Below are 26,610 nucleotides of genomic sequence, written 5' to 3'. Positions count from 1 at the left end.
ACACGCACTCTAATGGAATCTAATAAATACAATTTTGTATCCATGGCCAAATAAAAATGCAGTTCCAACATTATAACAATAAAATATGTTTTAGTTGGCAAGTCATGACTTTATTTGGTTGGTTTTGGCTTTTTCTTATGCCAAGAGTGTGATTTTCTCCCTCATTACCACTCAGTGCAATAATCAAGTCAAAAATATATACTAATATAAATTTATGGAGCAGACTTAGAAGTTATTGTTAGAAGTCTTTAGTCACATATTTCCCCCCTACTTAAAACCACCTAGTCTGGTAAGTAAACACGACTTCTGTTTCTCTATTTATTGGACCTTTCAGATGAGTACAAGGCCAAGGGTTTTAATAAAGGAGAAGGGGTGCTACAGCTAAAGTGACTCAAATCTAGTGAAGCACAACTGTGTGCTCAATGAAATCTATTTGAATATGTGATGGAAGAGATCAAGGCACTTTTTTTAATGTGCCTGGAGAACTAGAGGCATTCGGATTAGTTTTAATCAAGTGATCTATCGACGGGTGGTGGATTTAGAAGAGGGAGAAAAAAAACACAAAGCTTGCAACACAACCTCAAATCATACCTGAACCTTTTTTTTATACTCTTTCAAACAATTGGTCCCTCTAATTCAATCTTTCAAATGCTTCCACTCTATCTGCTTAGCCACCACGCCATCCTTCTCCTCCCTGCCGGCAAAATCACAGACACGGTAGATCACGCAAGCGATTAAAATGGGATTACCTTGTTAACTGACTAATTCTTGTTTTTTTTCCCTGTTTCATTTCCTTAAATCATTTTGCCTTTAAGTCATTGTCTGCATTTGAAAACATATCAGGTATACCCTGTTCACTATCTCACCGTGCACTTGTCTTTGCGTGTTAAAACCTGAACACTTTTGGTCACTTTGCGTGCACGCCTATGCAGCACTTAAGTTTTTTCCTTTGTCCTTTTCGCTTATCTGCGTGGTGTGGTGGGTGTGTGCTTAGAAGGCCGGGCGCATGTGCACTCTTAGATGCCCATGTATGTGTGCCTGTGCTTATGATCGAGATGGCACTTCGTGACAGTGGCTTTGTTGATTTTTGCAACGATAAAGACCCCCTGTGGTGCTCAGTGTAGCGAGAGCCAACACTGAAATTCCACTCATCAGGACCCCACAGCACAACACACATCACATGACAAGCATGAGTGTCACAAAATTAAATGGAGAGCACCTTGACTGCAGCAACAAAATGTACGTTTAAGAATTAAGCCAAGAAACAGAGTAGGATATCTGATAGTGTACTTTATAATCTAGTGAGCCTTATGTATCAATTCTGATTGTGTTTAATAGCCTCAAACCTATTTTGTATCACTATAAACTACTTTTCCAATAAAATGCTCAAGACAGACATTCATCATTTATCAAATATATATAAACAAGACAAATAACAACTTCATAAATAAAACAATAATTACAAGAGGAAACGATCAAAACAAATGCATAATGCAGTTGCCCTAATGCACCTCATAATAAGATGCTATTTACAGTAAGTCAAAAGTTTTGTCGATCCCTCACTGGGGCAGTGCAGAAGCGAGAAAGAAATTGCCTTTTGCTGTCTTGATCAGCATTTGAATGTGCATCACATCACACACTAACAAAGGACAGGGCACAGCTTGGCACCGCGTGGCACAACACAACACACACAACAACAAACAAGGATGCACATGAGTAGACAGAACACTGGCTGTTTGATCCCATCAATAGCATACCGTAAAAACGTATGATAAACATTAACTTGATCTCATCCAGATATATTTTTTTGTAATTATTTCTCATTGATCAGTGGTTCTTAACCTGGGTTTGAGTCGGTCTCTTGGGTTCCGTGGAAACCACATTCACATCCGACAACTGATGGAAAATGTTCTCAAAGTGCTTTTTTCACAGCTCTGTAGAGATATATTTATGACAAGCCCTAACATTTGCAAAAAGAAAACATTTTTAGAGCCTCCCACCTCACATCCAGCAGAGCCAAACAATAGAATTCTCCTTCCACAGTCCTTAGAAACAATTTCTGTTCTCTACTCTCTTCCTTTTTCATCTACATTGCCCAATAATATTTGAAAAGGAGGTGTTGTAAGGGGCCTCTTCAACTGCCAACCCTCTAAAACACTTTAAGTGGAATTATGATGCAAGAATACCACAATTCCTAGTAGCAAACAACAAGAAAGATGCCATACCAACTCATTCGAATCATCAATTAGATTTGACCCTACGCTTAGAGAAACCAATGCCATCTAAATCTCCAATAGTTCCTACCCCGATTTTCTGGCTGTGTAAACCATTTCATTAATTTAATTTCTTTAACCAACCTTAAAAGGAATTACAATAAAATAAAGAAATGACTCTGTTGAACTTCAATTTTGCGCCACACACTGTTTGTAGACAAGCGGGGTAAAGGTAGAACAGCAGGGCAGTCAGTTGGAGTAAAGTGGCAGAGCAAAGGGGGGTCTGTTACATTAATCAGAGTTAACAGACAACACATGTGCTTCCGTTAGCCCCACTACAGCACGCATCACAACACACGGATCGGCACGGCATGGCATGGCACAGTCGGCCAAGAGAGGCCAGAGGAGGTAACACTGGCTCAACAGTGCGTGCCTGCTTGTCTCTACATGTTCTCTTTCTCTGCCCAATTTGAGCAGGAGCCCATACGCTTCTTTAAAGTGGTCCTGCTTTGGTGACCTTCATTTCCAAACAGGTGGACTTGGACATCATTATATTTGACTAAATGGCAGCCAGCGAAGCATAGCAAACAACAGCCCACAGTTTTTGAACACACTGGAAACGAAGGCTGTCACGCGCAGTTTTAGACTTAGTCATGGATAATCTATATAACGGAATTTAAAAGATAAATCAGATTTTCTCTCACGTGTATAAAATAATTGTTAGCATTGCCAATCCTATATGCAGGGGTCTTCATGTGGGGGGTTGTAATGTTCTCTCTGTGATTGTTTTCTCCATGTGCTTACCAGTCCTAATCTTGCCATCCTTGTATTGTTTCGAACTGCGTACATTTTGATGAGGCCTTGCATTTTAATTTTAGCATGGATCTATTTATTATTCCTGTCGAGAAGAAACATAAATTCAGTTCATTTTACCTTTCGCTGATCTTCTCGGAGGTGTGCCGGAGCCTGACAATAGGAAGAAGGCGGGGGTATACTCTGAATTGGTTGCCAGCCACTCTCAACTAAATCTTAATGTATTTAATATTTGTTAGAAACAGCAATGTCGTGGGTGTTGAAACACTCATTCTTTTTACATTAAATCTGATGGGATGCTGTCCACAGCATGTGGTAAATCAACTGATTCACAAAGGCATCAGTGACCGTGGAATGACCTGTGGATTATATTGCAATATTGTCACTTTATGAGGTTCCAGACAACACCCGTGCCAATATTGCATTATAATCCCTATGCGTACTCACAGATATTACTGCAAATCAGCAATCACCTGATGAAAAAACCCTACCGGCCCTCTTAAGACCTGCCTCTCCACCACATTTCAGAACAATGGGCACAAATCGTGTAGGAGGAACAGCTAAATAGGAGAGGTAGAAACAGAAAAACGAAGCTCTCGTAAATATATGTACACACTCACTGGAATAAAAAGTGGCAGCACATGTGGCGCCCTTATCCAGTGGCCTTGGTGGTTTTACTGAAAAGGTGGATCATAAAAACAGGAGGAGTGTGTCTGGCTGACATCCATTATTGAAGGAGGCGAGAAGTGAGGGAGTAGGAGTGACCAAAAAAAAGGAATTTCACTGGGACTTGTGTCTCTATGGGGAAGACTTTGCTATTTTCCCATTAAAAATGGATTTATAGTAAGAGTAGAGAAGGAGAGCAACCTCGTAAAACCCTCAATGTAGACCTGCCAGGTATCCTTAACCTGAATTATTAGATTTCCCTGCCAAAAAACACTCACCTCTAATGAAAGATTACAGCGAAAAAACACTCACTGAACAAACTATGTGACCAATGATGTAACTATGTGCCAAGTGTTGTTCTAAGGAACACACAGTACTATTGCATATACGCAGTAGCAAATGGTATTTGTACAATGTGCAGTTGCACAGGATGTCTTGGTTTTACGTGGGCAGAAGTTGCTATGTAAATGGAATAGTGGAATGGCCCAACATGGCTTTAAAATATGGTTATTTATGAGTTTGTGAAAACTCAGAGAAGAATGAGTATATTGCTGTAAAATTGCATAGTCACAGAATGACAAGCACGAATGGGTACATTGGTAATAAGTGTCAAAGTCCAATCCACATTACTTTACAAAAGGGGTATTTAAGGGTCTCGCACATGGCATAATTTATTGTTCTGTCAACAGTTCTATTGTATTTCTAAAACTAGTAAATAAGACTATATGTTTTGTTATATGTATCTTTTTGGCTTGATTTTTTTTTTATTTATGATTTATGAATAAAGACCTCAAACATTTCAAGTGGAAGTACTTACTCAGGAGACTCTCAAAGTGTGGATCCAGTACCAGTGGTGAAATCAATTGGGATAGGCTCCAGCACCCGCTGACCCTGAGGAGGAAGAGTGGTGTTAAAATTTAATGAATGTATTTGAGAAACAGCAAAGACAAAAAACAAGAGTGAGTGATTATATGTTTTGAATGCACTGGCAAGCAAAACGTTCGGCAAACATAATCTGTTTAGTCTATTCTTTGTCAGTTGAGATAGGATAAGGAGAAGCTATGGAATGATGTAGGGATGAAATAGAGCAAAGCATCTCAGAGCAGATAAACCTACATTTATGCCCACAGTGGGATGGACTTTATTCCCTCTTTGCTCTCCACATGCTCACTAATCACTCTTAAAATGAATGTCTTATCCAGTTACACTGTGTCTATGTGGCCACACACACACACACACACACACACACACACACACACACACACACACACACAAGTGCGTACACAGCATTAAAAAGGTAAGTGTAATAAAACCCTTCTTGTCTCTCCTGTTGTTTCTAGCCTGCCAAACCCTGCTGTGCTTCCCTCTCTATTGGAATTGCACGTTTTGTTCTGTTACACTGTGTTTCAGATCGTCTATGGCTGCAACATTTGACTCGAAAATGGGGTAGTTTCAACTTTCAGCACATTGTGCAGAACAAGAGGTGCTCAGGCAGTGTGCTTTGCTACTAAAAACAACTAATCTTTTATCTACAATTGCACTGCGAACATATGCTAGCAAGCAGGGAAAATGTCAACCTTGAATACTCACTATAATGTGACGTAGAAAACAGTATTAGGTGATTTCAAGTGTCATATCCCAGACTAATAGTATGACTTTAATCTTGTAGTCACTTACAACCCCGTAACAAACTCTCCGTAAATCCCTGCTGTTGTGTAGGTTTTCTTCTTTAATGATGTAAACATATAAAATTTCAATATATATATTTTCCTTTCCGCTATCTTATTACTATTTGTGAGGGAAAAAAATGTGTCACGTTTCAACAAATTCCTAAAGAAGTCACATTATAGAATAATAAGTGACAAATAACATTGTTCAAATACCCTAGAAGTCAGAATCAACTTTGAAAGGTCACATGTTCCTGTATCACATTAGTATGCTGTCATACTGGTTCTATCTGAGAATGTAGAGAATACCGCAGGTCGGACGAGCAGTGTAAAAGAAGCTATTCTTGCGTCTGACTATCTCGGTGATGAGAACATCACTGCTGAAGGCTGCCGTGGGAGTCTATTCTAGGTCCTACCTACTCATACTCCAAGAGAAATAATACCACTTCCTTCCATACTCCCACAGAATATTGAACTTATAACTTTAGCATGACCTAATACGAATAAGTAATACAAATATAAATATATATATATATCTGTTGCGTCAACAGTACTGCACGTCTTGGACAAATTTGATCAGCTGTGGCGTCACCACATGGAACCATCCTGAAAGTGTTGTAGTAGTCATAGTGACTTGGCATTTTTAACTTACCAGAATTCAAATTGTACAATATTTTATGGTCATTTTTATGGTTTTAAACAAAGTAAATATTTGTGAGTTCATAAGCTTAACGTGTTAAAAGAAACTAATTGCCACAAAGTTTTTATGCCAGCATTTAAAGGGTATGGACAGCATTGTCATTGGTTGCCATTTATAAGCTTTTGCATGTTATTAAATCATCTGTCGTTGCTCTGGTGGGCTCAACTTATAAGATCTCGGTACAAACTAATTCCATATACCATTCCTTCATCTGTCATTCAACTAAACGAGAAGTACGTTGACAACCACACGTCAACACTACTAGATATAATGTAGCTTTTCAGTTCCACAGGTTAGATGGCACAAATATATGACCCACTTGATCTAATAATAGTAGTCCTGTTCAGAAATACTACCAAGGAAAGTTTTGCTAAACATGGTGGGAGAAATAGCAGTATGTCACCTGGTTGGCTCATTATAAAATAACATTGAATACTGCTTTGAAGTACACTTTAGTTACATGTGGCTGTGTGAGAGCATGCAAGTGTATCCGTCTCAGCAGCCCACCATTAAACCTTGGTGCCAGCGTTCTCCCAGCACACTGGGATTAACAGCATTTAAATGAGCCTGTTAGTGCATCACCTCCTCTTTGCCTCCCACACTAACTAGCACATGTGGCGCTGCCCACAGCTTTACACTCACAGTCTCTGTTGTTTTCTGTTCTTTGGCCATACTTTCCCTCAGTGGCGGAACAAATGTGAAAAGAGCCTCGGTGCAATGAGTGTCAACGGGCCCCTTGAATACCCGATCTAGCGAAGGTGGGCGTACGTTACTGAGCTTTGTCTCACCATAACAACAAACGAATAGCCAACCTGAAGTATTTTAAACTAAAACAATGTAATTTTGCTATGAATATCATCTTATGCTTATGTTCTTTTCACCTAACCACACTATCTTTAGGCCTTTGCTTCCACAAACCCCAAACCAGCCCCAACCATCCCAAGACTCCTCCCGTTTTAGTATTCTTGGGCTTTACGTGATGATTGCAGTCCCCTTGTGACCAAACAAGGAGACCGCTGCGGAGAGAAAATTGTCTTCCGCAAAAATCAATAAATAACATTTAGTTGCATCATTGTTAGCACAGTGAGGAGTGTACAAATGGATGGAGGAGCAGAAGGTGGGTGCGTTTGGATGCTTGTGTAAGACCCTGTGAGGAGAGGATGTGGGCAGGAGGGGCTGGGATTTGTACAGACACCAAAAAAAAAATGAATGTTGTAGTGCATTGTTCGCCGTCCCCACCGGCAGAAAACAATGCACAAAGAAGAAATTCAAAGTGGAAGTTGTAGGGCAAACAGCTCACTTTTATGAGCATATAAATATGAGCCATTAAGCCATTCAATTTTATAGCTTACAAGGCCAATCCATATCTCATTGTTGTAAATATACAGTATGTGACATTTACTACTTTCTATCGTATATTTTCTAGGCATATAATCATTATGGTTTTCTTAGTTTGCCGTTTTTTTTCTCTCCAAGGTTCAATCACTGGACGTCCAAACTATTTAATCACCCTCATTAATAATCAAGGAAATCAAATTCCTCCCCTGATGCAAAAGCATCCGCTTAAGCTCAGGGTAGGTTGGGTTGGTTGCCTTGCTCAAGGGCACCTAGATAGTCAGGAAGCAGGCTAAAATCAATCTAAAATGTAATTGCAATTTGCCATCTGCCCAGAACCTCAACCATGACCTTGTGGTTCTAAAATCCAAGTCTGATGATCAAATGTCCCCACACAAACAATCCCCACTGTTGTTTTTTATCTGATTTAGCAAATAAGTCTAAGACATCAAATCTGGCTCGTCCCATAAAACGCTTTCTTTACCTATTGTGTTGTTTTAACTGTTCTTTATTCCAGAATGTATTCACAGCTAGAGATTATAGGCCTTTACTTTGGTGTCAATGTTTACTATATTCATGTGTTATTGTATTTAATGGATGTCAGATGATTTCCTTTTAGGCAGAATAATATATACTTGGTGGGCTCTTGTTTTGTCTGTCTGAGGCATATGACATTTACAGCAGAGCTACTAATTCATATTCATAACATATGGTGCATCATATGGCGGCAGGGCAATGCCACCTGATAGTGACGAGGATATAAAGCAACACACTATTATTGCCATTTTACTGTACATCCTGCCTTTTTCTTCTTAAAACAGATTTGCACATAAACCTGCCAGCCTTGATTTATTATTATGCGAATCTGGGCAGCATAAGAAAGCAAAACAAGCAAAAACATTCGATAATAGGCTCTAGGTTCATGTTGATTCCGTTTCACATTAACATGTTTCTATAGTTGGTAGTTACTATGACTATAATAGATGTAATTCAAATTAAAATGTACTTAAAACCCACGTATGTAACGTCTGTCACTGCCAAGTATATTTGTTTGGATGTACTCCCTTAAAACAAAAGACCACCAGCAAAGCGTTATTTTCAAACCTTGATGATGGAATGACTGCCTACCTCTTTTATCTCATCGCGTAGTGGGTGGATTTGAGAACGGGAAGAAGCATGAGCGTCATCTCCTTTGTCTCCCACTGCGCCTCCACACAGCTCTCCTTGTGTCCTGGAAACAAGCAGAGAAGAAGTAGAAATATGACTTGTTGTGTCAACACATCAGAGAGAGAAAAATCCATCCTTGTGGTGTTCTTGTGACCAGGGCAAACATCTTTTATTTCTTCTTTATTTTGCCTCCACTTTGTCAGCTGTCTTTTATAATGTCTCAGCCTTGGTCTCAAAACCCAACAGCCATGTGAAAAATTATTAATAAAACTTCAAAGACAAAGTACAGTGGAACTTTTTAGGCTTGCATGACACCAGGATTTGACCATATATAGCTTTTAATTCGGATTAGATTAGAATTTTATTTCATCCTGTATTCAGGAAATGTCTTGGTTGCAGTAGCAAGACAGACACAGGACATTGTAGACCTGGTTAAAAAAAAACACTTGAGTTTTAAATTCTCTCAATTACCTGTACATATTTGCAAGATTTCAATGATGATGATACCCTTGTGAAATGTTTTTGTCAGCTTTCATTATTTTGCAAACATGAAGAGTTGAGTCTTAACATTTCGTGTGATCTGCCTTAATAGCCCAAACTATCAAGTAAACTTTTCAGGAATTAAGGTGGGTGGTAAACTGATTAATTGCTCTTATCCTTAGAGGTTAATGTAAGGGTAAATCCCATAGCGTGATGTTCACTATATTAAACCTATTTGATGCACACAGTGTTCAATAGATTAATCGGTCCAGCTTATAGTATTAAGCCTATCGGCTATACATTATGTTTACTTCTTATAAGTAGCAGCCTGAACTTTGGTGAACATTTGATTGGTGGAAAACGAACATACCCGCAATGTATCGTTTGAAGGTGGTATGGGACATCAGTTAGCAACGTGACAGGGGATGTAGGAATTCATGTGAGAAGGGCAGAAATACGAGCCAAACCCAGCTTCTGTCTGGTATGTGACCATGCACGCTTTCAGGGCATTTATCTATCAGCTCACCATTAGTAAAGGGAAAGTGTCACGCCACGCCAACACTTGACCCCACATTAAATACCTCTGGCTAACTTGGGGCCAGCGGTCATTCCTATCAGATGGTCCTCCGTGTCTGGCTGTGTGCCAGACATGAAATGCCCTCTCAGGCCATCAGAGGGAAATAGAGTGAGAGGACACGCAGGATAATAACGAGACTAAGAAGTCTTGCAGACACGGGAAGGTTTTACTTGATATTAAAGAGTTTATCGTGTAAAAGCACACCCACGTGTGTGCTTTTGCACTCACACACAGAGACGGCCCAATCAAAGAGTAGGCTTGAAGCTCACGCACACTCATAGCATGAATACCCCCTACTGTCTCCAGGCTCTGCATTTAAACAGTAGAGCGAGATTCTCAATCAGCAGCTCACAAAGCACAGATAAATTAGTAACGCTCTGTGACAGTGTTAAGCAGCCCTATCTCTTCAGATGGACGCGGATATAAAAAGCCTGATTTTGCATGACAACTGTCCCCCCTCGTGACATTTTTCCGTTTTAGCCCTGATTGAACTATTAATCAGTCTAATGTGAGAGATGGCAAGCTGTTTATGAAATCATCTATTCTGCATGGGCGCGTGCCTTCGTCGTGACAGGAAACATACAAAGGCACACCATTTAGCGTAGGAGCACAATGATGACCTGTGTGAGCCAAAATACAGTTGGCATACGCATTTTGGAGACTGCAGAATGCACATTAATCGGTTTTATGGCATGACAAAAAGTGTTGCAGTACTGTTGATAAAAATAGATTTCTTTATCTTGGAATTGATTTTTTTTCTAAACGTGGCCTATAGTGAAATGATTGACATACTGTACTATAAAAAGAAAACTAAGTCCTTGCACAAAGAAGCATGAATCAATCTACATAAAAGATAAATAGAAAAACAATTATAAAGTAGTCATACTTATAATGAACATGGGAGAAATACTGAGGAAAGGGAATACTACCAGCTAACTGATAGGAGTAGATGAGGAAGGAATAGGGTAGGGCAGTTAATGTGCAGGCTGTGCCACTTAAGTAGTTAACTCGTAATACGACTAATGGAAATTAATAATTGGCGAGATAGCATGTCAATATTTGCTGTACATGTGTCATTCCTGAAACTGACAATATGTATCTAAAAGAAAATATTAATGTGTCATCTGTTCTATACAAGTTAGTCAATTGGTAGAGATTATGAACAGCAATCACAGTAATATTTGAAGACTATTATTATCTATAGTTTTAGAGCTCCAAATCATTCACTTTTAATTAATGTCTTGTTTTTATTATAGACATTATAGGTGTGGAAACAAAATTCTTCAGTCACATGAAAAAAAGTGTTGATTCTTACCAATATTTGTTGAAATATGTATAACATAATACAGCGGTAATGTGCACTCATTAATGTACTAGAAGTGCATTTTTGTTAAGAAACAGCTTCAAATCCCATTAGTTGAGCTGTCCTGACGCTGCTTTTAGGAGTTGCTCACACTGCATGCAATGTTTGGGTCGCGTGCATTTAATGTATTGTCTCAGAACTAATGTGGAATTACGGCCAGACATTCCTGCAGGGGCTTTTAGAGGGCCAATCATCTCACGGTATTAGACTAACTACAAATGTCCTTGGACAGATTCAAATCTTTTTTTCCCCCTTTCCTGTGATATCAATGACCTCAATTCTTTGTGGCTGACCAAACCAGACTTGTGTCCAAATCTGGGTTAATGTCACCATTTGTAACTGAAGAACAAGTGAGGAGAGAATGAGAGATCTGAAATGATTTCATTTGTGTTGCATGCCGTGCTATTTACGGTGCCGTCAATGAATGGTGTAGACCGGGATGCACGTTGCGCGCACACACCCACTCGAGTCTAGCCTACCTTCCGCTCTTGTTTATCTTCCCCCACGAGAGGTTGAGACTGGTGAACGTGACAGAGGGGGCGAAATGTTGCAGTCAGGCAGACAACAATCAGACCTCACACCCTGCCATGGAGATGAGGGTAACAGGAAAAACATCAAACTCTCATCCTCTTTGTTTCTCTTGGTCCTTTGGAGACAATGTAATTGCCTTAAATGCTCCGGTGACAAGGGAACACAGAGTTCATAGTCTGCCGTTAAACATCGTTTTAAGGCATTAAAAATGTATAGACTTTGAATTCACTTTGGAATATGACGTTTTTTTTTTAAGTCCATTGCAACAGAATTTTTTTTCACTAATATTCAGAAGTATATATTCTTCATTCTTTGAATACGCTGTTATTCAAACTTAAGTACTGATACTCAAAGTTCTACAATTTGATTGTAATATTGCCCTTGAAGACAACAAAAATTTAACAATGTTTAGTGAAATTAAACTAATTTGGTAAGGTGCATCTCATGTTTTAGGGGCACAGAGCCTGTAGGGAATGCAAGCTTGGCATTTATTGAGTTTGTTTCCGGCACGCAATGTGGCCAAGTGTATAATGAAGCATGCTTATGTGTGTGCGCGCAAGGCGGGGGGCAAGGGGTGTTAGGGGGTGGAGGAATAGGAGGTGACAGGGAAAAGTGTCTGTGTGTCTACAGGATGCATGGATGCATAGATTTATGATGAGGGGAAGGGGGCAAATCTGAAGGGGGTGGGGTAAAAATGACTAATATCTTCACGCTTGACATACTGTATTTGGGTTGGGCTTTGGATATGTGTAACAAATCAGATGGCCAACACCCAGGTTGACCTCACCAAACTATAATATACATGCGGGAGATTGGTAGGGTCCATTCCCTTGAAAGACTGCAATCCCACTCACTGTATGGTTCCTGAACTGTTGTAAACATTTATTAAGGAAGATGCCTTACAGTCTGAGATCCAAACACAACATTGTGTCATAGTCTGTGACAGTTTTATGTTGTTTCATAGTGATTAGGTACTCAGCAGATTTGTTGGGCTTTTGTTTTATCTTTGCGTGTTGTTCCACAATTTATAACTTCTAATTTATTCTTATCAAGGCTAAACCAAAATAGTTTGAAGACTAGTTTATGATATGAAATTAATGTTCTCATGTAAAAAGGGAAACAATCTAATGGATTCAGTGTTTGAAGTGCATTTTTGGCAATAAATTCCTTCATTTATTCATTAAAATTTTAAAAAATACAGGCAAAAAAAAGTTATTACAGTTTAACGTTCTGCTATGGTTGACATTTTCTTTTTATACAAGATTGTACCCTCTTTCTGTTTATAAAATTTGTTATGGTTTCTTTTAATCCAAAGTTCTTTTTTGTTTATGTTTCCCCAAATTAATTGCTATGCTATGCTCAGATGCCTAGAAAAACTTACTTTAGGGGGCAAAATATTATTTCCTAGCTGTAATAAATATCTTTTATAGTAGTACCGCAAGATCTTCTAGACAACATTGACATTTGATGGAAGCGATAAACATCAAAACTATTTGAAAACACGTGAAACTAGAGAAGAAAAGAAGTACTATTCCACTACCTTACCTCCTGACATGCATATCTTATTCGAGCCAGCTAGGCTTTGGCCCATTCTCAGTGGCTGAACATTTACACAACCCGCCAATAAGCCCCCTGACAATTATGGTAATGGAGCGCACGTCTCAATCAAACCTGCATGACGACTCCAGTCATATTATACGCTGGTCTGGATGGCTCATGCTACCACATGAGACTATCAGAACTTGTGGACTGCTTTGTTTATCGGCGCCTTTATGAAAATGTGTTTTTTTATGTCTGACTTGATTCGTCCGTGCTAGATTTGCCTGACTGCTGACAGGTTTTCATGACTCTCTCCATGGCTGGCCTCCTGCCTGCCTATCTTTCTTTCTGTCATTTTGCTTATCTGCAGGACTATTAAGTGTGTGTGCGTGGATGCATGCGTGTGTGCACGCACTGAATGGATTTGCATGAGAGCCAGTGGGGTGACCCCGGTCTCTCACGCCAAGGGTTCTGAGGAACAAATAGGACTAGTCGGATGTCGTGACAGCACTCACATCAGTTTAAATAAGTGTGCTGTACTGCAGCCGTGTATGTGTGTGTGTGCGAGTGTGTTTGTGTGCGTTAAAGCAAGCAGCCAGGCACGCATTTAGTCAAAAAAGCTTTATGAGGCTTTGTGTGTGTGAGAGAGCGTGCCTCCGTGTTTGTGTGTTCAAGCAGTAAGCATGCAATATCTTTTGAAGGTTTGGTTTAAAGGAAGAGTGATATTAACAGTTTAATGAGCTCAATGGCATTGACACAAACGAAGGCAACACACACACGCACATGAACACACATGCGCACACACACACACACAGGCTGACAGTCAAGTTAAACCATCCAAAGAGTGGAAGGAACAGGTTTGTTCTGAGAGACCATGCAGCCTTCTGAATAAATGAATGCTGTCATGGGGTTAAGCAGAGTTCACTTGTATATTGCTGCAATATGAATGAGCGCAGACCACAACAATGACCGACACTTCATACTGTTTGCGTTGCCTGGCGAGTCTCACGCACATATTCTTTCAGTGCACATGCGGGTAGCTAATTACTGTCAGCATATCTAATTGAGTGTTATATTTTTAGCCTCCATACCTAAACATCTGGTCACATAGATTATACTTGAAGCTTTCATAGCAAAGATGTGACTGTTATAAAAAAAAGTTAATAAGCAGGGAATTTCAAGTTAGTGACAATAGGTATTGTCCGTAAGCAGTGATGTACATCACCGAAAAACTACAATACATTATTGACTAAGCATATTGGGAAGGCAATAATAGTTTAACATTTAGGATGTACGACTCTAGTATTTTGGTGAGGCTGTTTGAATAGGAAAATTAAAACTTAATGCATACATCACAAGTTTTAGAGAGCTTTAATTTGTATAGGTGTAATTGAGAAGTGTTTTTTTTTTCTAGAGGTGTTGAATGATTAATTAGGACGCCAGCCACTCACCCAATGAGAGAGAGAGAGGGTGAGAGAGCAAGAGAGAGAGAGAGAATGTTGAATGTGCATGACTGGGAGTGAGCTTACTGTGAGACATTATTACGGCAGATTAGTGAAGCCACACTGAGAACCTGAGTCGATGCCGTCTGGGCCTACAGACAATGATCTCTGGTCTCCACCACACATACACAAACAAACTTTGACCAAATACTAAAAAAAATGAGGAAAAATACATATCTGTTGACTACCAATTTACTCTTATCTTGTGAATATCAGTCAGCACTCTATGAATCGCTGATATAGCGAAAAATGGATTTAAGGAACAGATAACAAGACATGATGAACAGCGTAGTAATCAGAGAATAGGCCAATCCTTTACTTCCAACATCAAATCATTTTTCTTCACTATTCAAATTGTTTTCAAACACTTTTAATAAGAAGTCTTGTTTTTCACAGTCAGTTCTGCTGATCATCTAACAAGCCACTGAAAAAAAGAGTGGAGAGAGCCAGAAGGTACTTTGCCTCATGGAATGATGCTTAAGTGTACACAGGCTAATAATTTAAAGGGAAACATGCTGATGTTGGTGCTTGGTCAGCTTTAAAGATCGCGACACCTCGCAGACTAGCCTGTAGTGAGATTTGTGCCATCTATTTCAATATGTACCTTATTACATCTGGTAAGAAAGAAAATGCAAGAAACAGATATACTATTACAATTTTCACCTAAGCAACCATGATAATGAAATCTTATAGTGACCAAGAATTCCACAATTACAACGTTTTCAAGCTGTGTGTGCATACGTGTGTGGGCAAGCAGCACTTGAGTCTGTCATCTCAATCTGATCTCGATCACCCACGGCTGTCTGGCTGAGGTTATCTCGCCAATGGACCACCCCGACTGAAGTAGAGGAGTGCACCAAAGGAGTAAATTATATCCTCTACTACTCACTCTTGTCTTTTCTTTACTCTGCCGTTTATCAGCATTCATTAACATCTGTCTTATGTTCCCACCTCCCAGTTAGTCTTTTATTATGTATTGAATGGTGTTCTCTTGCCTCTCATTCTTGTCTTCTTTTGGCGGAGTTAGGGTTTTAAATTATAACCTCCATGATAAACACATTTTAAAGATAAATAAAATGTGTATATCTTAACTGATCTATCAGTTCCACTGTGCAATTTAATTTATTTTTAATTTTTTTATAACATCCCTCAAGTTAGAGGCCATTGGCAAGGTTTAAAGTGAAAAAGGAAAACTAATTAACATGGCAATAGTTAAAAAAAAAAAACTCAGCCAAATAGCAAGTACATGTCTTTCCTCCAAGTGTTATATTAATTGTCCAGTATTTCAGGACATGGAGTTTTGAGTTCCATTTTGGCAGTGAAAGCAACTAATGTGTGTTTGTAAAGTTGGCTGGACCTTAAACTGTGAACATCGAGTGAATTTGGTGTGATACAGAATGGATCGGTAGCTCGTTATATGCCATGAATTCTTGCAAGATGCATTGTTTATTTTACATTATATGTACATTGGTGTGCTTTATCAGTATGTACTATAGATACACAAACTTTCCCATTGATATTTTGCTTCTACTTCTTGAGAAAGGAAAATAAGACAACTTTTAAATTGTCCTAAATTAATTATAGATGTTTACATCTGTTTTTAGTTAAACAAAAGACCATATTTTCCTGAATCTTTTCTTCCTTTGACTTTGACGTGTTTATTTTGAACGGAAATGTAAACAAGCTGGATTGTTGTCATCCTGACTATCTGAGTTAGATACGCAAAGGAGTTACATAAATCTGGACAGCCCTAAATTGGCCATGGAGCCACGTGAAGGAAAAGACATCACCTAAGCAGAGAACAGAAAACATACAGAACGTTTTGGACGCTTGCTTGATGACAGCTTGGTCACTGGAAGAGCCAGTACAGCAAAAATGGAACAGTTTGTGACCAAAGTATTACCTAAAACTGTGAGTACTAGGCTTTGTACATGCTACAAAGTCAAAGAAAGCTGACAATGTAGCCGATGTTCAGTTGAAGTGATGCAACGTAGTAGCTCACCCAGCTCAAAAGAGTACTTCTATTACCACTAGCAGCAGCACTGTTCCTCGCGGTTATGTACAACGTGCCTGGCCGTGGTTGTGGCAACTATTTCAACTCTGGTTCTATGTATAGTTCTTTATTCTCGACACTCCTTTTTTTAAAGGTTGCACTCCTCATAATAAAATAAAATAAATGAATGAATCAAAACACAAACACTAAAGGTCACAAACAAAGGACAAAACATGGCGGGGAGAGAAAAAAACACAGCAACGCCTCAGTAAGCACCTTTGTTTGACACTAAACATCATCTGCTGAATAAGTAGGAAAAAGTTGAAGATCGAGTCATGAAAATGACCTCCACAGCAGTTTGGAATATAAACAGCTCTAAACTGAATAGGTAACCACTCCCCTTTAAATGATGAGTCTGTTTCTCCAGCTTGCTCTTTCGAGCCATTTCTCATGATTAAGGTGTTTTTGTGTAAGATATTTAGCTCAGAGCAACAATATTTTGCAACAACTCCCTCTCTCATTACAATTTTTGCAGTCCATCAAGCAACATCTTGAGCACGGCTGAATTAGACAGGACAAACTGACTGCCAAAACGATATCTGATGATTGGGGATCAACGTCCCCCTAAGGCCCAGTTGTCAAGGATTTGAGAGAAACGTTAATGTCAACAAACATTGACTGCAGATAAATAAAAGATCCACAATGCGTCATTGGCTTCTTGAGAGTGAAGTGAAAAGGGAGAGTTGACCTACATTTCATCAGCCCCTCCGAGCAATGCATGAAGGAATCGGTCTCTCACTGCTGATTTATTTTCCTAATATATCTTTCACTAAGAAAAATTCTTCCATTAATGACAGGCAAAGGCGCTGGGCAAAATATGGTCAGAATGAGGGCATGAAATTTGAGGTTCTTATGCAACATGTTCAATGTTATGAATAAGGGTGAATTAGGAACTTGAAGAAAAATATTTGTTCATAAGTTAGAGAGTTTGCCACTCTCACTTTAAATAATTATGCCCTCATTGTCTTAATGTATGTGAATGCCACTGAAATGTTTTTTTTCTTTTGGTTGGAGTATTGCAACCTGCTAGAAAGCTAATTAGAAGTGGTTTCCTCCAATTTAAATATCCAAAGCCCAGGATCTGCAGTGGTGCAAAACCATAGTTATTTAACAATCAAAACTTTATAATGTTCCCTTTTTTGTTGTGAATGCATGCATGAAAAATTGAATTGATCCATGCAACCTGGTAAACGATGAGGTGGAGTGATTTAAAGGTGAGTCACTAATTGCCAAGCATACTACAAGAGTTTACAAGCTGACTGCATGAGGCTGGAATGCAGACCTGCTGTGGCTAGTTAGCCACGCTGGGCTAAGCTGTATGCTTGCAAAGCACAAACTGGGCTGTTCTCCTATAGGCTCTGTTCTCTGGGATAATAAGAATGAATGGAGAGCAGCTGTTTGGGGTGTAAAGTGAAGCACAGGAAGTTGAGTTGAAAAAGAACGTGCTTGAAATAATGGGTAAGGAAGGTGCCCAAGGCCAACAACAGGGTTCTCAACTCGACTGGATTGACTGTTTTTCCTCATGCTATTCTTACACCCTATGTCACACCGTGTATTTCTCCAAGTGCAAAAAAATTATAACGGGAGCATTGTCATCATGTAAAAATAAAATGAAGTTGCTAAATCTTGCACCTGTCTTTATTTACTCTGCAAATGACAGTTTTTTTATAGGTCTAAAACAATGCTTATTTTAGCTGTTTATATATATTTTTAGATTTTACAAAATGATTTTTGAACTGAAAACTGAAAAAAATGATTACAATTATTGATTTTAAAAGGAGAAAATCAGGAAATTTAATATAGATATTTTAATTTGATCCTAAAACACAAAGTCGGGCACTCATGATTTACTTTCCCGGGCCACACAAAATGATGCGGCGGCCCAAATTTGGCCCCGAACCGCCACTTTGACACGTGATATAAAATACTAATACTTACGTTCGCTTTCATATTTGAGTGTCATAAGGCAGGCTGCCAAGAAACGCCATCTTACAGGTCAACATGACATCTGCAAGAAAATGTACAAGGAACAGATATAAGCTCAAATGACTTAATTCTATTTTTACAATATAACCATAAGAAACCCTGCTGCATCACAGTCACACTGTTGAGAATTCAGGTGACCATAAAAATATTGAAGGTGACAACTCATGCTTTAGGCATTTGGCTCCTTTATGAAACCTGTACAGTATGTGACTCATGTTACAGCAACAGTAACATGAAGTATGACAAGTGTGGACTAATTCTAGTTGTCACAGAGGGCTTGATAGCATAGAGTGATAATGGGATAGCGTATTCTCCCTTCAAAGGTAATCGGACCTTTTTATATAATACACTAAATCGCACATGCTCCCTTTGGAGCTCCCTCTCTCCTCACTCTCTTTCTCTCTCTCTGTGCCCTATCTCAGTTTACAGATCGGCTTTTTGCTTGACTATGTGACCGCTGTCTCGTACCACAGGAGTGGGTAGGGGGGGGGGGGGCAGCAGAGTAGGAGTGAACTGAAGGAAACGACCACGAACTACAAGCAAGAGAGTGGAGGCAAATACAGCTCTACACATTCCTCAGGGGTTGTGCATCCTGTTCTCTCAGTGCCTTCTAACGTCCAAGCTTCACACACTGTACTGCACGTACGCATGTCTCATCGCCTCCACCCAAGTTTGTACCCAATCTTCCTCTGGCAAACTTCCTTTGACTGATGTATTTTCTTTTGATATATTTGGAGAGGAAACATTATAGTTACACTGAAATTATTGAGAATAAAGACACATTGAGTGAAGAGGTCATTATTATGATTATTCTTCCTGATTTAGGTTAAATCATTTTCATTTTTACTAAAAATAAGCAATAATAATAATGGGACAAGGTCGTATTGTTACGAAAATATTATAATGTATCCACAAAAAGGTATTTCTCAGACTCAAAATGACTTTTTTTCTCACTTTTTCTTTCTATCCCTGCTGAATATGCAAATTTTACAAAGTGGGGACTAACCTGGGATCAAACCCTCGACACCAGATCCGCGAGGCCGACGCACCAACCACTTGTCCACCTGGCCTTCTCCTGTAGAATACTTTAGATTTTAATGGCTCCATCTTTTTCCCCATCCATTAAATTGGCTGCAGGCCTTCTAGAGGGACTCAACTGAAAGAAACAAGAAAAAATTGGCCAAGTCAGAACATTTCTTGAAAAACCAACAAGTACATCTTCTGGTACATTTGCCACAAATGAAATGCAAAAAATGTGTCACATTACCACTGACATCTTGGAGAACATATCTCCCCTGAATAATGGAAGCTGCTCTCAGTACAGAGGGCAACATGCTGCATACCAACATTTCTTGGGAGTGATACATGACCACAATTGAATATGATACAAGGTTGGTCACATATATTGTGTCTTCTTCCCATGAAATCATTTCCTCTTTCATGAGTGAGCAAGCTGTCCTGTCCTCTCTTTGCATAATGAGCTAACTAGTGATCATTATTCCCTCTATTTTTTTCATATATCTGTGCATAAAAACAACCTACCTGAGCACAATGACAACATGCTCGCTATGGCCACACATCAGTATGACGCTGTCATCATCACCAGGTGCATTTTTACTACCCATTACTGATCTAGGCAAAACATTTAAGTATTAATATCCATACATAAAGCATCGTAATAAATGACACTAGAATGTGCACAAATCTGATTTACCTTTTGTTCCACGTCTGTCCTTGAGGCAGTCTGGTTTCATCAAAAGTTTCATGTTTTTCCTCATCGCTCACAACTTTACCATCGCTGCATGTTTTGCAGATCAGTTTTGCGGAGTTTCAACGCTTATTCTTCTATTTGCACATCTACTCCGATGATCATTTCAACTTAAACGATGGACAGTTATATTAAACGCTGGTTTGGGGAGCGAAGTGTTACATTGGTGGTAACTAAGTTAGCTTTAGCCACATGCGAAAGTGCGGTCAATGTCGTGATTGGCTGCTTAGCGTGATTGCATCGCATCCAATGATTGGTTGGACACGCCCCCACTCAATGAATTCCACAATAAAATGATACATAATGCAATTGAAAATCCAATAAAATGTACTTTTAAAAGTCTCTCTCTCTATATATATAATATGTTATATAGATATAATATTAAGTCAATTTTAACCAATGTTTAATTTTAGTCCAGCAATAGTTAAATCAGTTAAAATAGTCAGGCCCAAGAAGAAATAGCCCTTTATAAATTTGTCTAAAAAATATTACCTAACATTTTTGCTTGTCACTGTGGTAAGTGAGTGTTATACAAACATGGTATTATGCAAGAGCTTGTAGAAAGAAGACATTCACTCATGAGAATAAAGAGTTACTGTCATGTGAAAAAGCAATAATTTGTTAGAATCAAAATTCTGTCCTTTTTATTATAAATTGTATCCATATTTTATAATAAGTGCTGAAATTGAGCTAAATTGCTGGGATAGTATTAATTCGTGTAATTTCCAAACCAGTCAACTATGGGCACCAGGCAGGAGGGGACATCCTGAATCGATAGCCAGCCAATCGCAGGGCACGAGGTGATGGATAACCATTCATGCTCGGGGCAATTTAGAGTGTGTATGTTTTTGGCACATGGTGAAGTTACGACACTAATATACTTAATGTGAAAAGAACTACCTCTCCAACCAAATTGAAGTAATATATTCCTTGTACAATCCTCACATATTCAGGGGTTCCCATTGTTGTGTCCACAAAGTGCATTTCGACTTATTCTAAAGTATCCCTTTGTATGAACAAGTTAAAAGTGCAGCTTTGGACTTTTCAAACACTCTGAAGACCGAGTGGGGCGGCAAGAGAGCGGATCATGATGTTTTAACATGTGCTTGTTAAGCCTCAATTATTGAGTCAGGATCCACAGCGCTGCAGCACGACTGACCTTTTCAACTCGCCACAGACAAGCTGGGTTCGCATGCATACTGGCATACATGCGCCTGCATGCACGCACGCTCCATATGGCACAATTAACCTTTTGAACTCCACACACACTCACGGTCTGTGGGGCTCGTAGTACTTGAACGTACAGAGAGGCGCACATGCTCCCAATTGAACATACAACGCTGCGTGCCTATGTTAAAGACTCCCATATAATTCCTTAATTGGAAGCCTCCTTTAAAACACCTCACGACACGCTTTGATGGGTGAGAGCGGAAACGCCGAGATTCTCATGAAACGGACAGCTGTGGCTAAGGGAGGGGCAAAAAAAAGAACAAGATTAACTGCCTCTCTAACTGGATGTTTTAAAGATGTTTAGAAAGACAGAAAAAAGAGCATAGTACAGTTGTCAAATGAGATATATGAAAGCTTAATTCAACACTGCCTTATAATTGACGGATGTAGATGTGGTGACTTACAAAGAATGTACTATTTATCCTTATTTATTAGATAACTTAAGTTAGTTTTGCTGAACTTTTGTGAATATTTATAATAGTCACCTCAACTGTAAATGTGAACAAAGCTTAATACTACCAGAATACTACACGATTCTAGATTTTTCACAAAACGTTTATCATTGGTGAATAGGCAATGATTATTGTTGCTAAGAAATTTGTAGTCCAAAAACACCAACTCAATTCTATAACTCCATACAAGGTCTAACTTTCTTGTTTGCCAATGATAACCCAAGTGTTTAATAAAACAACCCTGGGGTACATGGAAAGCACGTGTTTATGATCATCTGAAAGCAATTGAGACCTCAAATGCCAAGAAAAAACTTGGCAAAAAAAATCTGGAATGGTTTGAAAACTCACATTGCCCTCAAGAATGTTTTCATGTCTGACTTAAATTTGCCAGTGGGCAACTAAACGGCCCTAGAAGAGGAGTGAGAAAATTTGCTGTGGTTAGAAAAAAACAAAAAATAAGCTATTTGGCATTAAATCGACCTGTCATGTTTGGATCAATGGTAGATGAATAGTTAGCTCGTATGCCTTACATTTCTGAGATCGAGGGTTCCAACTTTGCAGTTTTATGTATTCTTCAGGCTTACAATTTAGCCTCATCATGGGTTTATTCCATGGAGACCAGCACTCTAAACACATGACTTGAATTTGATGAATATCTTTCTACCTATTGCATCCTGGTAGATGTATTCCTCAAATCTGTTTTTTCACTTGGCCCTGCTTGACTCATGTTATCTCACGTTATCGAAAAAGGAAATGTCATCAGGCCTAGTGGACAGAGAAGCGATAGTGAGATGAGCCATACAGAGAAATTAGACAGGTTAAGGTTCATACGGTATCGACTCAGAAAAAGAACATTTCACGTGGAACATGTGAATAGGTCATCTGATCTTATTGTACTTTGATAAGTTCAAACATGTAAGGCTATGGATGAAAGAAATGTCTTTTACATTTAGCTTAGCTTGCTTTCCATTGGATGAGATTTACAAAACAAACAACAAAATTATTTTATATAAAAAACAAGGTTTGTAAATTGAAAGGAAATTAAATAGAATGAGGGTCATAATATGCTTTTATTCTGTATCTCTGATGTATTTTGAGTAAATCAACACCACACCTTTCCCATTAAAAACTTACCTGTGTGTAGTTTACTTTTGACATAACTGATGCATTTAATTTCCATTATTTCCTATGGGATAAATTGTTTCTGAATCCAATCATCCCTGACCACATTACATAGCACCTTGGAGCTTGTGTGCGATTTTGTTTATTAGCCTGGTGTCCCAATACTTTGTCTATAAAAAAAAAACAACTAAAACAGCTGACTGGAGAGAACAACTGGTTGCCGAAGTGCTCCATTTCCTAAGGTTTCCTTTATTACACATGGAGGAAGTATTACATGAGCACAGGGTGAAATAAGAACATAAAATGATGTGCTCAGGATAATTGGGGAGTTTTAAAATGAAACATTTTATGGTCAGTGGAGAGTGCTGGCCAGGTCTTAAACGAGTGCAACAAAAGTTTCACACTTGGACCCCAAGTCTTCTTTTTATGCTGGTGTATAATGGTGCCTAAAGCTCAGCCCCGGGCTGCCTTTTAAGGGTCACGATCTCTATGTCGCTTTAGGAGGTCACTTAAAGTTCATGACACTGGGTTGACCATACTTGGCTGCTGCCTCTCTTAAAAGCTTAAAGTTGAAATTTGAAATGATAGAGGAAAGAAGAAAAAAATGTATCTGGAATGTTCATTGGTTACAGCTGGGCATTGTGGAAACAATGTTGACCTGGCTTGGTGTACTTAAATGAGTGTAATCTGTGAATGATGGATGTGTGTGAGCAAAGAGCAAGTATACATTCATTCATTGGGGGGCGTGGGAGGAGGAAATAGATATTTTTGAAATATAGCGGAATGCTCACAATTTTAGAATTGGCCACAACTGCATGAGATCAGCTTTGTTTGCCATTACCACAAGTGCAATGTCATTTCCTTCCAGCTATGGAGAGAGTTTCAATATTATATTGTAGATGTGATTTGATGTTGAGCTGTTTAAGAGTTCACTATTGGAAAGTGTGTGTATGTGGAAAGTGTGAAATGGAATGATGTCAGGTAGTATAGTTATCATTATATGAATGGCTACAGACTGAAAAATAATCTCCACACAAACAGAAACAATGTCGCTTCTTTTATAGAGCTGAATTTGAAAAGAATGTTTTCAGGAAATGACCTTGTTTTTGTGCATCCACAGCTCAAATGGACATTATTGATCATGTGACTGAAAGAAGGCATGCTCATGTTACAACAAGAAAACATTCATATATATATAGAAGTCTTTAAAAAAACTAAGTCTATTTATTTATCGATTTAAGAACATGTCTATTGATGCTCTTGAATTTTTGAAATACCAGAAGTGGGAGGTACTCCCTTGTTTTCTGGATCCGCAATGTTAAGTTTATACCCTTTCATTTCCACATTTTTTAGGCGGGGTTTGGTAATCTAATTGTGGTGCTATTGAAATGCTAACAGGTTTGAGAAGGTTCTAACAAGTTTCAAGTCGTTTATGTGAACGGGGACGTCATGAATGAACAAGGAGAGGTGGCGGGCAGGGCACTGTGTTCACCCAGATTATTTAAACACACTATCCAAATTATTTAATAGTACATTGCATTAGAAACAGAACATAATTTTCAAGTGGAACTGCCTTTTGTTAGTGCAACAGTATCAAATATTATGCCAAAAGAACAACATGAACTATTAACAAAATGTACCCATTTCTTACATTTGTGAACTGACCTTTGAACTTCAGTCATTTGCATGGAAAATAAACTCTCTATTCTTGATCCAAACTAAACCGCACACAAGATCAAGACGGAAAGACTTGAAATATGTTTAAAAACGGAAAAATCGTGATACAGGCATTAGTCTCTTAATATAAAACGTTGGTCTATGGGTGTAATATTTCAATTATGGCGCACTCATGTGTGTAGCAGACAAATAGTGAAACAATCTGACAATCTGTGCAAATAAGAAGGCTTACATAATGTTAATGTTATTTGGTTTCTTATTCTCTTTTCTGGGAAAATAGGAAACATGGAATCATTTAATTAGGAGAGGCACAGGGTCAGATAAAATACATTTGAAATTCACCTAAAATGATCTCTTGGTAAGCAGTTTCCTTTCATTTAAAGTATGAAAGATTACTGTTAGTCTGAGATGTTACTTTTTGAACTTTTATTTTATCAGACACATGAAGTTGTTATTGTTTTAATTCTATTTTTACAATGACCACGCAAACTCCGCTGCCTATGACGTTCATAGTCAGAATTAAAACAATATCGCTTACCGATAGAGCCAACAAAAACTGATTTTGAATGTCAAATGAATCATCACAAATTCAGAAATAAAACAAAGCTTTGAAAACGACTTTCAACAAAAACACGACCGGTCTAATTCTGGGAAAAAAATATTTCTTCAAGCTTATAAACTCTGCTGTATTCAACAAGTGTCATGATCTCCAATCTCATTAAGTCCTGTGAATTTGAATGATCAATAAAGTTGCTTATTATCCAACATAATGTTTTTCTGATGACATGCAAAGTTAGCAATCCACAGCATGGGTTTTGTGCAGCATGGTTTTAAAAGATTAAGAATCACTTTAAGTGCCTTCACAGCTACATTTTGTCTTAAAACAATCCTACTTTACAGATTAACACGGTTCTATGGTTTTTTTTATATTTCCTGTGGAGGGGGCAGCCATGCCTTTTGACTTCCTAAGACCCAGACTCTTGCAAGGCATGCATTTTTCTTTTCCCTTCAATATGTAGGCAAATTGGGACCTGATGGGTGTAAAAACAAATAATTATCTATTTAAATAATGTCGTTTCTCAGAAAAATGATGTCACACAAGTGGACGCCAGGTCCTTGCAGTCCAAAATTTAACATTATAGTCTTGTGACAAGCAAAAATGTGATGTGCACAAATGGGGAGGTGAAATGTGCCTCTCACAAAATGACTTTCTACTCACCCAGGATGTCAAAACTTCCCTCAAATGTCAATTTTATCACTCAAACACACACACTCACAGAAAAGCATGCACCCATCCATTATCTCTCCTTGCCTTTGTGCACATCTTCTGCAGCTCTGCTCAGCTAACCTTAGCCAGCAGGTTTACAAAGTAGTGCTTTCTGAGTCCTGGCAGCAATTCCTGGAGGGCATTCAGGCAAACAAACCCAGCCAGTGCCCGCTGCATGACTCATATAAGCAAGCATTAAGATAGATGAGAGGCAGAGACAGAGAAGTGGGTAGAATTGTTGGGATGAGAGGGCAAAAGGAGTTTTTAAACCGGCAGGAGAGGCCATGAGAGGAGGGGGGCAGGTTTGCGAGAGAGATTAGGGGGTGGGGGAGAGAGGAACCTAAACGAAGGGTGGGGTGTGAGATTAACAGAGGGAGGGGTGAGTCGACAGAGAGAGGGAGATGGGGGCAAACAGAGGGCAACTTCTGCAAGCTTGCATGCACATGAGAGGAGCAGACAGGCACGCAGCCCAGTGAGGAGGCACGAAGAGAGCAAAATAACT

General features: G+C 38.9%; 2 long non-coding RNA genes across 2 annotated transcripts; both read right to left on the bottom strand.

Annotated features, from left to right (window-relative positions):
* Positions 1–4,507: 4,507 nt before the first annotated feature.
* LOC144201058 (uncharacterized) lies at positions 4,508–11,653 on the bottom strand. The gene is made up of 3 exons (XR_013327261.1): positions 11,461–11,653; positions 8,523–8,625; positions 4,508–4,583 (listed from the first exon to the last, which is right to left on the bottom strand). It is a non-coding gene; the product is annotated as an uncharacterized LOC144201058 (long non-coding RNA).
* A 6,890-nt stretch (positions 11,654–18,543) lies between these two features.
* LOC144200998 (uncharacterized) lies at positions 18,544–20,686 on the bottom strand. Its single transcript, XR_013327236.1, has 4 exons — positions 20,307–20,686; positions 20,135–20,224; positions 19,599–19,748; positions 18,544–18,614 (listed from the first exon to the last, which is right to left on the bottom strand). It is a non-coding gene; the product is annotated as an uncharacterized LOC144200998 (long non-coding RNA).
* Positions 20,687–26,610: the final 5,924 nt, after the last annotated feature.

Source organism: Stigmatopora nigra, chromosome 8, assembly GCF_051989575.1.
Source record: "Stigmatopora nigra isolate UIUO_SnigA chromosome 8, RoL_Snig_1.1, whole genome shotgun sequence".
NCBI classification, from domain to species: Eukaryota; Metazoa; Chordata; class Actinopteri; order Syngnathiformes; family Syngnathidae; genus Stigmatopora; species Stigmatopora nigra.
This window is presented reverse-complemented; position numbering and strand designations above follow the sequence as displayed.